This window comes from Mesoplodon bidens (assembly GCF_964165515.1).
Source record: "Mesoplodon bidens genome assembly, chromosome: 10".
In the NCBI taxonomy this organism is placed as follows: domain Eukaryota; kingdom Metazoa; phylum Chordata; class Mammalia; order Artiodactyla; family Ziphiidae; genus Mesoplodon; species Mesoplodon bidens.
Window position 1 is genome coordinate 44,317,982 of NC_138172.1, and position 15,211 is coordinate 44,333,192.

General features: G+C 40.6%; 1 protein-coding gene across 1 annotated transcript in view; it reads right to left on the reverse strand.

Moving 5' to 3' along the window:
* Nucleotides 1-15,211, reverse strand: part of LOC308623932 (uncharacterized protein) — a 438,061-nt gene that overhangs the window by 66,543 nt on the left and 356,307 nt on the right. The gene's annotated exons all lie outside the window — the stretch shown is intronic.

Sequence of the window (15,211 nt, forward strand, 5' to 3'; positions counted from 1 at the left end):
AATGGTTTCAAATTGTCTCCCTGCAAACTACTCAGTTGCAAAGGGAAAAAATTATTTTCACAATGGGGGATACACAGAAGCTATTTTTGCTTAAGAAAGTACCTTGATCAAATATTATATGTAAAGGAGAAGGAACAAGAGAGAGAGGCCTGCTCTCTCATTTAACACACAAGATTATAATATAGACCTTTGTCACTGCGATAATACAAGACATAGGGATAAGAGATATAAATGTTTTTCTGAAAAGATTAAACTCTATATGTAGATGATATGACTATGTGCTTAATTCAAGAGAATCAAATGAAAAACTATTTTAACCAATAAGAGAATTCAGTAAGATAGCCAGAAACATAATCAACAATCTAAAAATGCAATCATTTTCTATACATCAGAAAATGTAATAGAGAAACAGACTGATTCACACACACACACACACACACAAAACTATAACAAAAACAAATGACACTCAGAATATGTGCAAGACTCATATGAAGGAAACTATTCAATTATCCAAAAGACACAGACTATCATGACCCTGATGGGACACCTCAATAATGTAAAGTTAACTGTTCTTTCCAAATTAATCCATGATTTAATCCAATGCAAAGCAAAATCGATGTTCATCAAAATCCTCAAAGTATTTAAGTTTTTTAAAGTTTATCAGATGACAAAATTAGCAAAAATTACCTACATATTTTTGAACTGCTTTATTGCTATGAAATTTACAAACATAAAGTTTACCTGTTAAAGTGCACATTTCAGTGGTTTTTAGTAAATTTATAGAGCTATGAAACCATGGGAATGTAAATTGATGCATTTTTAGACAGCAGTTTGGCAACATCTATCAAGATTTTAACTTGGGATATTCTTTATTGAACAATTCAACAATTGGGAAAACATTCTAGAGAAATGCTCTCACTCATGCACAAGGGTATATGTACAAGGATGCTAATTATACGTTTGGTTCAGAAAATGGTAAACAATCTAAATATCTGCAAAAAGGGAAATATTATTCGAAAATTGAAATCGAAAAAGGGAAAATTTTAAATAAATAAGTGAATGAATATATGAAATAACACACAAGTCTTAAAAGTAGGGAAGAGATAGGTAGATGAAAGATAGATAGGTAGCTAGGTAGATAGGGAGGAATATGCTTACTGTCTTTTCTTCCTTTAACATGATTATTGTCCCTGTAATTTCAGAAATATAAGCAACAACCAAGGGAGACGAGTAATGCAAATAATGTACTTTTTTCCTGCTGACTTATTTGGCCAAGGTTTCTATATTTTGAGATCCTTGGTTCATAAAGCTAATTATTTGTAAATATCTGAACTTTGTTAACTCCAGGAAGACCAGTACCTTCTTGTCTTTAACAATCTTGAAAAAGAAAGAATATATCATTATTATTTTCACCTTAAATGAAATCAAGATGCTCTGCATTCTGAGTGAGTAATGCTGGATGAAAGCCAATGTTTTTGTGTGGTCCTTTGGTGTTTTTCATGGGTGTGTCTTTGTGTGCATATCTGGTGTTTTGTGTGTGTGTCTATGAGTGTCTGTGCATCTGTGTGTGTTTTAAAGAGGTGCTGGTTCTCACCAGTCTAGGAATTGTACAAATCCCCTGCTATCCTTCTCTTCCTGGTCCCCTCTCTCCACCCATGGCAGCTGCATTGGCATGTGAATGTATTTGTTCTGTCCAAATGTCAACACTGATTGTTTTGAGCAGACGTGTCAAACTCTATCAGGGGCAAAGGAGAAAGGCTGTTCTCAGGTGACACCTACAGCCACTATCCAGGCTAGCCTCTGGTCAAAATATTTCATTCTCCCTATAAATCCGAAAAACAAGCTTTGTCAGATAACGTATCTCACTTAAAGGTTCAAAAGATATGGCTGCTAAAACCATATGAGGGGGGCTTCCCTGGTGGCGCAGTGGTTGAGAGTCCGCCTGCCGATGCAGGGGACACGGGTTCGTGCCCCGGTCTGGGAAGATCCCACATGCCGCGGAGCGGCCAGGCCCGTGAGCCATGGCTGCTGAGCCTGCGCGTCCGGAGCCTGTGCTCCGCGATGGGAGAGGCCACAAGAGTGAGAGGCCCGCGTAACGAAAAAAAAAAACAAACATATGAGGGGATACTGTTCAGCATAAAATGGACCTAACTTCTGATACGGGCTGCCACATGAATAAACCTAAAAAAAAATTCTATCACTGAAAGAAGCCAAATAGAAAAGACCACATGTTTTGATCCCATTTACATGAAATGTCCAGAAATGACTCCATGGAGAAAGAAAGCAGATTAGTGTTGCTCGTGGCTAGGGGGTGAGAAGAGGGACTGTTTGCAAATGGGCAGGAGAGATTTTGGGGGGTGATAGGGATATTCTAAGACTGGATTGTGGTGATGTTTGCACAACTTTGTAAATTTACTAAAAATCACTGTACACATAAAATGGATGAATGCAATGGTATGTAAATTATACCTCAATAAAGGTGTTAAAAATATTGATACGATCTTGAAAAGACAGAACAATCAGACTACCCTATATTCACATTGCTGGGTTCTGTACAGTACAGAACACCTCATTGAGGCCTAAGACTAGATTACATCTGTATTCACCCAATGAGACTTTCTCATTTGATGGCTTACTCATTCACTGGAAAGTCTCAAAGGTAACACTAGCAGCTGGCCTTCACCCATGGGCACGTGGAAACACTCGCCACATGGAAATCCTTCCCTTTACAAACTCCCTCTTCCAATCCCCTATACTCACCAACTGATAGACAACCAATCAACTGAAAAGAGAGTCCCAAACGTCAATATCAATATACAAAGAGGTTTGGACAAGGTAGGCAAAAACATGATTAAGAAGAATCCATTCACATCATTATTGGGCCAAAGCAAGCCCAGTTAGAATTGTCCACTCGACTTCTAAATTGAGTGACAAGCAGGAATATCTACAACAAAACTAAGGACAAAATAGTTTGCAAAAGAAAGATGGAGAAAGTATATGGGTTATTGTAATAGACCCCACAGCCCTGATCACAGAGGCAGAGCTGTGGCCCAGGGTGGGCCAATCTGTTCTTTATCATTTGGTGACACTCATTGGTGTAGGGGTATGAATGTAACCAGGCTGTTTCCTCAACAAGTTTTTGACTCTAGCTAGAGGGAAACTGTTTTTTATGCCGTGATAATGGGGTGTTTGGCTGAGAGCCTGTAGGGACCAGGTATACACTGGGAGAGAAGGAAACAAATACAATGAGATAAGTACAGGCAAGAGCCAGAGAGGGTGCTGATGGATTGTGTCCTCAACTCCAGACGCCCCTAAGCCCAGCTCCTGCCCTGCTTCTCTTAGAGTGGTTATGTGACCCAACACATTTCTCATTTGTCCTTAAACTGCTTTGAGTTGGATTTCCATCAGTTGTAATCAGAACCTTTTCTAATATAAACTCACATTGGAAAAAGAAGTCAAAGAGAACTGGGACTCAATAAAATAGAAGTTAAAGAAGAGACACTACACTTCAAAGAATGAATAAAGCAACAGAATGGGATGTAAAAGTAATTAGCAGAATAAAATAAAGGGAGGGCAGAGAAACCTAAAACTGTCTCAAAACTAAAAATTCAAACTAGAAGCAGCAAGAAGTAGAACTGACAGTGCAGGCAACTGTATCAGGGACGTGCAGTACAGGCTTGATGACAAAAATCACAGAGCATTCAGAAGGAAAGGATGAATAAAGCAAATTTTCTGAGATAAAAAGATGACCTGCGGGGCTTCCCTGGTGGCGCAGTGGTTGAGAGTCCGCCTGCCGATGCAGGGGATGCGGGTTCGTGCCCCGGTCTGGGAAGATCCCACATGCCGCGGAGCGGCTGGGCCCGTGAGCCATGGCCGCTGAGCCTGCGCGTCCGGAGCCTGTGCTCCGCAACGGGAGAGGCCACAGCAGTGAGAGGCCTGCGTACCGCAAAAAAAAAAAAAGAAAAAAAAAAAAAGATGACCTGCACCTGGAGAGTAAAGGGATCCGTAGATTCCAGGAGAATGAGGGATAGTAACTTTGGAGCCATCACCAACCTTTACATGCTGGCATGGGTACATTTACAGAGGAAAATGATCTAGAGCAGCCTCAGAGAGAACAGAACACACACAGAATTCAGAGGAGACAAGAGTGTGCACCAAGAATTCTACATCAAGTGTCAGCTACACAACAAGAAGGTATAATGGAATTTAAAATGACATGGGGAGTGTTGAGCATACGCTCTTTGCTTATTTTTTTGTCTTTTATTTATGATTTGTTAAATTATGATATATTTGCGGATACACACCTAGGAGTTGTAGCCTAGCACTAGTCAGCCTTGTGCAAATACTGGCATGTCCTCTGGCATGTGAATGAATTCAGAGATCTATGCTGAAAAGGAACAAGTGAGAGTCATGCAAATGTATATGAATGTGCGTCAAAAATAATCTAAAACTCTGACTTAGACAAATCTGAAGAGCAAAGAAATCCCAAAGGCATTAGGTCACAGGATTTACCTACTGATCTTCCATCTCTACTCATGGGCTACTCAAGGACCTAACCTAAGTGAGTGTCTTTGACACCTGGAGGGGAAGGACTAAAGACTTAAAGCCCCTATTCCAACTCAAATGTGTTAGGCCTTTGCAGTCCGTTGTGGTCTGATAGTTCCAGGACACACAGCTGAAGATCCAAATCAGCCCTCAACACCTCCCCAGTTGAATAATTATGGGATTCAGCAATGGCTGGGTACCAAGAACAGATATGAAAAGACACAATTCCCCAAGATTGTGGAACTCCATCCAAAGGAGTACCCCGTTGAAAAACAGGAAAAGTGGAAAAGAAATAGTAGGTGAGGTTCTATTATGATACCAGTAATTTGTATCCCAATAAATGTATTGGTTCCCCAATAGCCTGGCTGCCCAGAGAGCTCCATTTTATACATTTAAAGCTGATTGGGAAGAAAACTGGAAATCTGTGACTCCACCCTGACTAAGGTCATCCACTACAGAAGACCCGAGGAAGATGTGATCAAATATGCCAGGAAACCTAAAACGAATGCTCCCTAACTAAAGAATTTACTTCAGGATATAACCCAGCCCTCTCAGAGGAAGAGGGAGAAAGGCAAGAAGGGAGCAAAAGGATGAGAACTTACAAATCGAGAAGCTGTGGCATTAAAGGGCACAGGAAGCCTTGGCTCCATTTAAATATATTATTATAGGGACTTCCCTGGTGGTCCAGTGGTTAAGAATCAGTCTTGCAATTCAGGGGACACTGGTTCAATCCCTGGTCAGGGGACGCCGGTTCAATCCTTGGTCAGGGAACTAAGGTCCCACATGCTGTGGGGCAACTAAGGCTGTGTGCCACAACTATTGAGCCCATGCGCCACAACTAGAGAGCCCGTGTCCCGCAACTATGGAGCCCACGTGCCACAACTACTGATCCCACGTGCCCTGGAGCCTGTGTGTCACAACTAATGAGCCTGCGCACTCTGGAGCCCATGCGCCACAACTAGAGAGAAGCCCGTGTGCTGCAATGATAGATCCCACATGCCCCAACTAAGACCTGATGTAGCCAAAAAATAAATAAATGAATAAATGTTTTTTTAAATAAATAAATATATTATTATAGCGCCGCAACTAAAACCTGGCACAGCCAAAATAAATAAATAAATAAAATAAATATTTTTAAAATATAAATTATTATATATAAATATATATATATGTATGATATATAATTAATATATTATATAAATATATAATAATATATTAATACACTTAATATACAATCAAATATACACATCATATTCTAAATAATTATAGTAACGTTGATTATAAACATAATGTATTTGTATAGTTCTTAAATGAAAAGATGAATAATGTAAAAAATAATTTAAGGCAGAAACATAGCTCAGAGGAGACTTGTAAATGAGAAATGGGGACAGAGGTGGGAAGAAGTGTAAGTTGCTAATTTTCCCATCTTAATTGAGAGACAACAGAAACCTCTTGGTTTCTGAAGTTGTTCCACTGGTTTTGGTATTGAGGTTATTGATTTTAATAACTGAATTCTGGTCTAGCAATGTCATAGGCTCTCATGAACCGCCAGTTGGAGTGTAACTGGTTGCCACTTTTCTGGAGAGTAAAGTGGCATAATGTAGCAAAGGCCTGTAATTCCTTCATAACCTTTGACTCAGAAGTTTTACCTTTTGGAAATTATCCTACAGTAATCAGATGTACACACAACAATTTGTGTACACTCCAAATCCTGTACAACTAGGAGGTGGCAATATAAGTCACAGTTCAAACAGGGGAATTTCTAAGAGTTAAAGTCAGTGCTATTAATAATACACCAGGACAACAGGTGTCAACAGGGTTGGTGCCAAACAACCCAGCATGTACTACAAGACCATAAAAATGTATTCTTTTTATAATCAGGAAAAGAGAGTTACTTTTTTTTTTCTCTTAAGGCTGCGACATGCGGCATGTGGGATCTTAGTTCCCTGACCAGGGATTGAACCCACACCCCCTGCATTGGAAGCGCAGAGTCTTAACCACTGGCCCGCCAGGGAAGTCCCAAGAGTTACTTTAAAATCTACTAAATTGTAAGAGAAAACAAAAGGGCAACGAACAAAAACAGTGCAGGAGTTACAGGGCCTTCCAGCTTGCACAGGCTGAGATACTGCCAGTCTAGCATCGAAAGGAACAGAGTGACTTGGAAGAGTACTCCTGGCTCCCTCTCAGGACTCGTCTGCCCACAGTCTGCTGTTGGCCAACATGACCCTTTTGTGACTCTCTGCTGTACACCTAGGATCTTTTCATCCACAGTTTTCTTAACCTTTAAATCATCAGAACAATCTAACAGAATCTTAACTACATAATGAATCAAACATCCAATAAAAGTTACTCAATAATAGGAAGCCATTCACACACATCTGTTAATGCACCAAGAATGACCACACACAGACAGACAGAAGCTCTTATACAGTTTGTCCCAAGTGTCATGGAGGCTCAGAGGGTTGCCTCATTTGGTCAACCTTCCCTGAAAAAAATAAGATGAGGGAGGCTCTCAGGGAGGAAGACAGATTGAGGTAGAGTTTTGAAGGAAGTCTTCATTTTCAGGGACCGCAAGGAAACTTAGTGTAGCTGGTGCATGAGATATGAGTTCAGAACCCAAAGAGAAGATTCCAGGAAGAACAGATTGAGAAGGGTACATGGGTCCTTCTACTCCTCCAACTCCCATGATAACTCTCAGGTCTCAAGCTTGGTACCTAAAAAATCATCTCTGATTGTGTCAGGGGTGTAAGTGCTTTGCTGAGCCAAGAACTACCTATGTTTCATTAGATGTCCATGTTGACAGCTTCCTTGGGCATAGATAACAATACAAAACACACAACTGCTCCAAGTCACCTTTGTCCTAACTCTAATGTGCACAGGATATGAAAATACCTGTTGGTGGTGTAGCTGCTAGGAGACCAGGATGGGGGGCGGGGATTGGGGGGAGTGGATGCTCTTTGTACTGCCATTGTCTATCCAGAGAGAAGTGGAATTAGCAAGTCTCTTCTATAAATAGGAGCTCTTTGAACTCTGCTCAGTAGGGGCAGACACAGTGGGGCTGATCTATAGGAGCGGTGTTAACAGCAATGGGTTGTCCAAGATCTCTGACAGGATCAGCACTTAGAAAATAATCTCATTATGGGTGGTGGTGTCAGCAAAGGAACTCAAGGGCAACATGATTAAAGGTTATATTGTAGCTGATATGAAGATCCAAGGCTGACTTGCCTCCTCTCCCTTGAACCCATTTATCATGAAAACACTGAAGGAGCAGAACTCATGGGCATAACCATAAACCAGTTTTACTTTGTTTCCCACTGTCTCTTTAAAGTTTGCTCACTGGGAGAAATTCTCCACCCCAAGATTAAAAACTCAGAAAATTACTGTCCAATCACTCACAGATAATAAAAGATCTTATGAACATTTAAAAATAAAACACAGGATCTCAATTTAGAAATTAAAATCCTAGTCCCATATGATAATCCAGATTCCAAACTTGATTTAAAGTTAAATCTTGTGGACTTTTCTAGTGAGGGCCTTCTGCGATCTTTCCCTCCTATCTCTCCTTCTGCCTAGTAACCTGATTTCTGACCTATTCCATTTCCTTTGCCCTGACAAATTGCGTTCACAGCTTGATTACTAAGCAGCCTCTTCAACTTGTCAGAGAGCAGCTAGCCCGCCTGTGTCTCACCCTTTGTTTTTTGAGTCAGACCTCAGTCCACTTTGTCTCTCCAACCAGAGATGGCACTCACAGTGCTGACGGAGAGTTCCACTGAAATCCTTTCTCTTGATTTGAGGTTAAGAGGGATGTACCCTCTGCTCTGCACCCTTGCTCACAGCTCAGTAACAGCTCCCTGCAAATAAGTTCTATCTAAAATAAGCTTCCTCTGATGCCCAGAAACTCAATCTTTTTATACTCTCAGTGTTGGTGAGGAGATGAAGAGCCATGTAACTGGTTTCTACTTAGTTCCTTTGAAAATGTTCCTTTTGGCGTAACACGTCACTTTAGTACCTCTCTATTCAAATGTGGTCCAAGGACCTGGCAGCATCAACATCACCTGGGAGTTCGTTGGAAACACAGAAGCTCAAGCCCCACCCCAGACCTACAAAGTCAAAATCTGCATTTTAGTAAGATTGCCAGGTGATTTGTATGCACATTAAATTTTGAGAAGTGTTGTTTTTTCAACTCTTGGCGACTCAGTCAAAATTTTGTACTTAATTTCCTGTTACCACATTTACAGTCCGATATTCTAATGTAGTTGTGTGGGTTCTAATTTCAGAAAGGAGGAGTGCCCGTGTCTGTCCTTTGCAAGTCCAGATCTCAAACAGCCTAGAGAACTAACTTAAATGTCTTTCTATCAAATTCAGATGTTCCTCTGTTATCGGGCTGGCCAAAAATTTTGTTCTGGTTTTTGTAAGAGCTTACAAAAACCCGAACGAACTTTTGGGCCAACCCCCAACACTTCAAATTCAACACAATCTAAACCAAAATCATCATTTTCCCCCAAACTTGACCCCTTTTCCTGACACCTCTTACCTATAAACCTATTTTTCAAGACCTGATAAAGGTCAATCTCTGCCAAGACTTTTTTTCTTGACCATTAGAGCCCACACTGGTCACTCCCCAGTCTCAATTCACACACCATGTCATCCTTGAGCACTTGTTATGTCCTGCTATTTTTCATTTACATTATACTGCCCTGAATTGAATTTTTCTTTCATTCAATAATATTTATTGAGCACTTTTTATGTGCTTACAAATGTTCTAGGAGTTGGGGACACAGTAAAGACCAAAATATTGATTTTCTGCCCTCATGAAACTCATATTCTTGGGGGAAAAAGAGACAAAAAATAGATAAACAGAAAAATATATAATCTCATATCATAACAACGACTATCAAATTGAAATCACCAGTCCCAACCTCTCCTTTAACTGCAGCTCTTATAGTCAACTCTCTGCTCAATATCTTTACTTGGATGTCTATATGCATCTCAGATTTAACTTATCCCAACTGAACTCTGGATTTTCACTGGAACACCCTCTTTTTCCAGTGTCCTACATCTCAACAAATGCCATCCCCATTCCCATAATCTTCTCTTTTTCTCACACCAGACCTTCACTTCATCAGCAAATCTTGGTAACTCTACTTCTAAAATATTACCACTTCTCTCCACCTCCTCTGCTACAGTTCTGACCAGGTCACCAACAGCTCACTTGGACCTCTGCTTCCAACTCCATCCCTCTACTACAGTATGGTGAGTACTCTACATGGCAGCCTGAGCAATCCATCCTTTTAGAGAGTAAATCTGAGCATTCCCTAGCTCAAAACCCTTCAGTGGTTTCCACTGCACTAAGAATTAAACCCAGAGACCCTACAGACTCTGGAATCCTTGCTATCACTCTGACTTCAAATCCCATCACTCTCCCATCCCTTTCCCACTCGAGTCACTCTGGTCCATGTGATGTTCTTTGAACCACACAGCAGGCTCCCTCCCCAAGGCCTTTGCAATTGCTTGGACCATTTTTCCCCCAGACACCAGAGGCTTGCCTTCTCACTTCCTTCTGATCTCTCTCCACTCAGGTATCACTTCCTCAGAGACGTCTTTCCTGACTGATCTATTGCCCAAGGCACTCTCTCATCTTCTCCTTTACTTTTCTTTATAACATTTACCTGTAACCGCCCCCCACACCCGCATACACATTTGTTGATTCTATTTGTTTACTGTCTGTCTCCTCACTAAAATGTAATTACCCTAAAATGTAATTTCCATGGGGAACAAGAAATTTTTTTTTCATGCCCAGCATCTAGATCAGTGCCTAGAGAGAGTAGACATTCAATACATATTTATTGGATAAATGAACAGCAGCTAAAGTACCTAAGTTTGCAAATTATTTAGTTTGTTTAATAACAGCCCAAATTGTCCCTGTAATTATGTCACTGCACTAACTTGCATTTTTAAATACATCTTTAAATAGAATTACAGCTGGGAATTGGCCCTCGCCTGTCACAGCAGGACAGTGTCATGCCCGTAAACACTGTTCATCACATGTGTGGCAACAGAAGAAAAATTTGAGAACTGTTGCTCTAAAACACAATTTCCAGGCTCACTGTGCAGACTTTTTTTTTTTCTGGAGGTATTTGGTGACAAGATGGGGGGCGCAACCTCAGGAAGCTGTCCAGTGACCTTCTTTGAGAAGGTGGGAAGATGTTGCCGCCCTCATTCCATGAGGAATGCACACGCTAGCACCTTACCTGCAGCGGAGCAAAGATGCAGACATCTTTTTGATGGTCAGGTCCTTTCTATATGGCACTAGTTGTTAACCTTGACTGCATTTGAGACCCACACAGGAGCTTTTAAGAAATAGCAGTGTACCACCACACCCCCAGAGATTCTGATTTAATTGCTTTGGGTGCACCTAGGGGTTGGTATTTGTTAAAAGCCTTCCTGGTGATTTTTATGTGCAGCCAGGTGGCTAACCACTGGTGTATAACCCGCTGGTGCCAGGGTAACACTGAATGAATGCACATTCTGGGCAGAGCCAATTACAAGGCACTCAGGGATGGGAGCCAGGAACCGGAGCTGATCTCCATCCCCCTTGAAGAGCTCACAGCCCTGAAGAGGGTGTCACAGTTCCATGATCACATCCCAGTTAGAACACGGTGAACACTTTGGTGTTTGATGATGGCCCTAGAGGTGTGGAAAACTAGGAAGATTCAAGAAAAGAATGAATGAAAAGATTTGAGGAGTTTGGAATATAAAACATGTGAGGCAAAAGTCAAAAGTTAGATTGATTTAGCCTGGAGAAGTAGAGTTGGTAGAAGAAGGGTTAGTAGAAGTAACATTTCTGACTATCTTTAAGTGTATAAATCTATCCCCCATGAAGAAAAGTCTAGTATGCAAAAAATTCAAATGTGCAAAATAGACACTGGAGGGCGTAATCATTTACACCTGTACTACCTGTACTACGTACACAAATACATGCAGATTAATTACAGGCAGATATTTACATAGAGTTCTCCACGGGCTGGATGCTGTTCTAAGTTCTGTGTAGAGCTGTGCATATATATTCACTCATTTAGCCCTACGACAACCCTATGAAATCGATATAAATATTATTCTCATTTTAGGATAAAGAATTTGAGGCACTGACATGTTAAGTAACTTGCCTTTGTTACCATATGGATCTGGAATTTAAATCTAAGTAGACTGGTTGCAGAGTCCATACTCTTAACCATTATTTTGTACTGCATGCATGTGAATACATATGTATATATGTGTGTATGTATGTATGCCTATGTATATACATGTTACATACACTGTGCATGAGTATATGTGTGTCCAACATACTAGATAGGTAGCTATGTACTACTGTGTGTGAGTACACACACAGATATACATATTATATATATGTGTAGATTATGTTTTAATGAACTACACACTTTGCTTTACAAAAATATGCACAGTTTCCTTTAAATAATAAGTATACTTATTTATATGATAATTTATAATATTGGAGTTTACAAATAAGTAAGCAAGAAATTTAAAGAGAAAAACACTGCTGTTATCATGTGATAACACATTACAAATCCCTTGCAGTGAAAATTTTTTGAGACAGATTAACGGGAAGGCACAAGTAGTTCAATGGAAGGTCTTGTATATTTGTTCTGGATCATTTTAGCATGTGATGAATAAATTCGGTGAAAAATGTATTCTTTTGGGATTTTCCTGCTGGACAAGAAACAAAAATAAAAGTCTGACTTTTGAATATTAAGGCTGCAGTTCAGTGATTGAATGACTCATTGTTCTTCTAATTGGCTAACTGGCCTTAGGGGAATGGGGGGTGGTGTAGGGGAGGCTGGCAGTTCCTGCCTGAACACAACAGGGCCATTAAAAAGCTTGCGTGAGTTTGGTTTGCTTTCTTTTGCTTTGCCTGTTGCTTTTTTAATGAATTAGGCAAGGTGCTTAAAGGATTGTCCGGTAGAGCAGTTGAAATATCATTTTCACAAATGCCAGCTAAAATTTTCTTGGAAATAAGGCCTCAGTTTATTGCAACGATCTATTCAATAATGAGTATGCACATGGTAATAAAAATGAACATATTCCTCTATTTCCTATTGATTTATTTAAGAGAAAATTTAGAAACCCTCCAATGTTGGATTGAAATTCTTTAATTTTTTGTATTTATAATTTGATAATTATAATGAGACCTTAATTGAAAGGTTAATCCTAAATAAACTCACAACATAATCATTTGGTCAATTTAATTAAACGGTACTGGGTTTAAAGAGTGTGTAGTAACAATGAAGAAACATAAACTGAGGAAGAGAAGTGAAAGTCTCAGAAGCTCGAGAAGAATTGTGAAATAAAATTCATGTTTATGGCAAGACAAGAATATAAAAATTCTTCTCTGCCCTTTGGCCTCCCTCTCCCCTTACTGTGCATTGTTTATCTGCATTATGCATCGACCAAACCTACCCCATCAGTAGGAATACCTGCTCAACCATAAACAGCAACATTCTCCTAGCACCAAAACAACTCCTTAAAAGATAACATTCCGTCTTGATCTTGGCGCTTAAATCTGGATTATGTAAACTGTCAATAATACGTCATTTATTGTACAGCCCTCTGTCTCAAAAAACTTACATAAACTGTCTTGACTTTTAACGGGCGGAACAGTTCTCAGAGCTTTCCGAGATGCTCTTCCTGGGTTATAATCCTCAAAATTGGCTTGAATAAAATTTTCCAGTTCTTTCTTAGATCAACTGATTAATTTTTCACCGACAGGATGAATAAGTAGGAAGGAAGACACCAGTTCCACTGGCCTTTGTTTTCATTGTACTGAAGTTGTAGATAGTTAAGGAAATATTTGAGTAGTGAAGATGAGACAAAGATGCTTTATAGAATACTGATGATGAAACTCTTCTTGTAAAAGGGCAGTCGTTCATCTTGGTTAAAACCTATTAAAGACTAAATTAGCCTATTTTTTTAAAAAGAGAAGCCCTGCAGAGTCATTCTTTCTCTAGGCTCACATTTCCTTTGTCTAGAAGGATGTGTGTTATGAATGTAAATGAATTTTTTAGATTTATAAAGTGATTTGTGCAGCATCACTAGCGTTTCAATCCTCTCTGTTAGCTGGATTTCCTGAGGGCTGTGTCTACCACCGTTCCCCACATGCCCCATGCAGACTCCCCTGGGTCTCTGGAAGACTGGGCACATTTTGCCTCTGTAGCCTGCACCTTACCTATTCTTAGCTAAGGTTTCTGTTCAAACCCCCTCCCTGTTTCCTATCCCTGGTGATGGGGCTACAACCCCAGGGCCCCTGCTTTTTTTCCTTTTTTTAAGCTATTGAACTGTACAGTTTATTTATTTTTTTAATATTTATTTATTTATTTGGCTGCATGTGGACCTTTGTTGCCCCCCCCCCCTTTTTTTTCTTTTTTAGTTGCGGTATGCAGGCTTATTAGCTGCGGCATGCGAACTCTTAGTTGCAGTATGAGTGCAGGATCTAGTTCCCTGACCAGGGATCGAATCTGGTCACCCAGCATTGGGAGCATGGAGTCTTAGCCACTAGACTGCCAGGGAAGTCCCCCAGGGCCCCTGCTTTTATCCTTCTTGACAAAGACCTAAAGGAGGTACAGCTCCTGGCACTAGCCAGATCTTCTCATCAGAGGCAACCTTCCAAGCAGGAGGTACCATTAGATCATATCAGGCCTGGGAGAGAAAGATTGGCCATCAGTAGGAGGAAAGGACTGACAAACTTCTCAAAGGCATAGAACTTGTCTTATTCACTTCACATTTCCAGAGCCACCAACAGTGCCTTACAGTCACAGGTGTTCAGTAAATACTGGTCGCACTGAACTTGGACTCTTCTTCTCTTCCCCCTCCCAACTTCATCCTCAGGATCAGTGGCCCACTCTGGGTTTCTTTAAGAAGCTACCATAAAAAATACTTTACTTAGGGCTTCCCTGGTGGCGCAGTGGTTAAGAACCTGCCTGCCAGTGCAGGGAACACAGGTTCAAGCCCTGGTCCAGGAAGATCCCATATGCTGCAAATCAACTAAGCCCGTGTGCTACAACTACTGAGCCTGTGCTCTAGAGCCCACGAGCCACAACTACTGAAGCCCACCTGCCTAGAGCCCATGCTCCGCAACACGAGAAGCCACTGTAATGAGAAGCCTGTGCACTGCAACAAAGAGTAGTCCCCACTCACCACAACTAGAGAAAGCCTGCACACAGCAACAAAGACCCAACGCAGCCAAAAATAATAATAAATAAATAAATAATAAATAAATTTATAAAAAAGTACTTTACTTAAATGCCTAGCATGTGATCTGATCCAGGTTAACACAATTTCCAAAATTTAGATACCTTAACTTCAAAAAAAATTTTAGAAGGTATGGTATGTAATTGGGGATATAAAGTATGATAAAAAATAAATGAGTTTAAAAATTATATATAGGGCTTCCCTGGTGGCGCAGTGGTTGAGAGTCCGCCTGCCGGTTTGCGCCCCGGTCCAGGAGGATCCCACATGCCGCGGAGCGGCTAGGCCCATGAGCCATGGCCGCTGAGCCTGCGCGTCCGGAGACTGTGCTCCGCAACGGGAGAGGCCACAACAGTGACAGGCCCGCGTACCACACACACACACAAAAATTATATATATGTGTGTG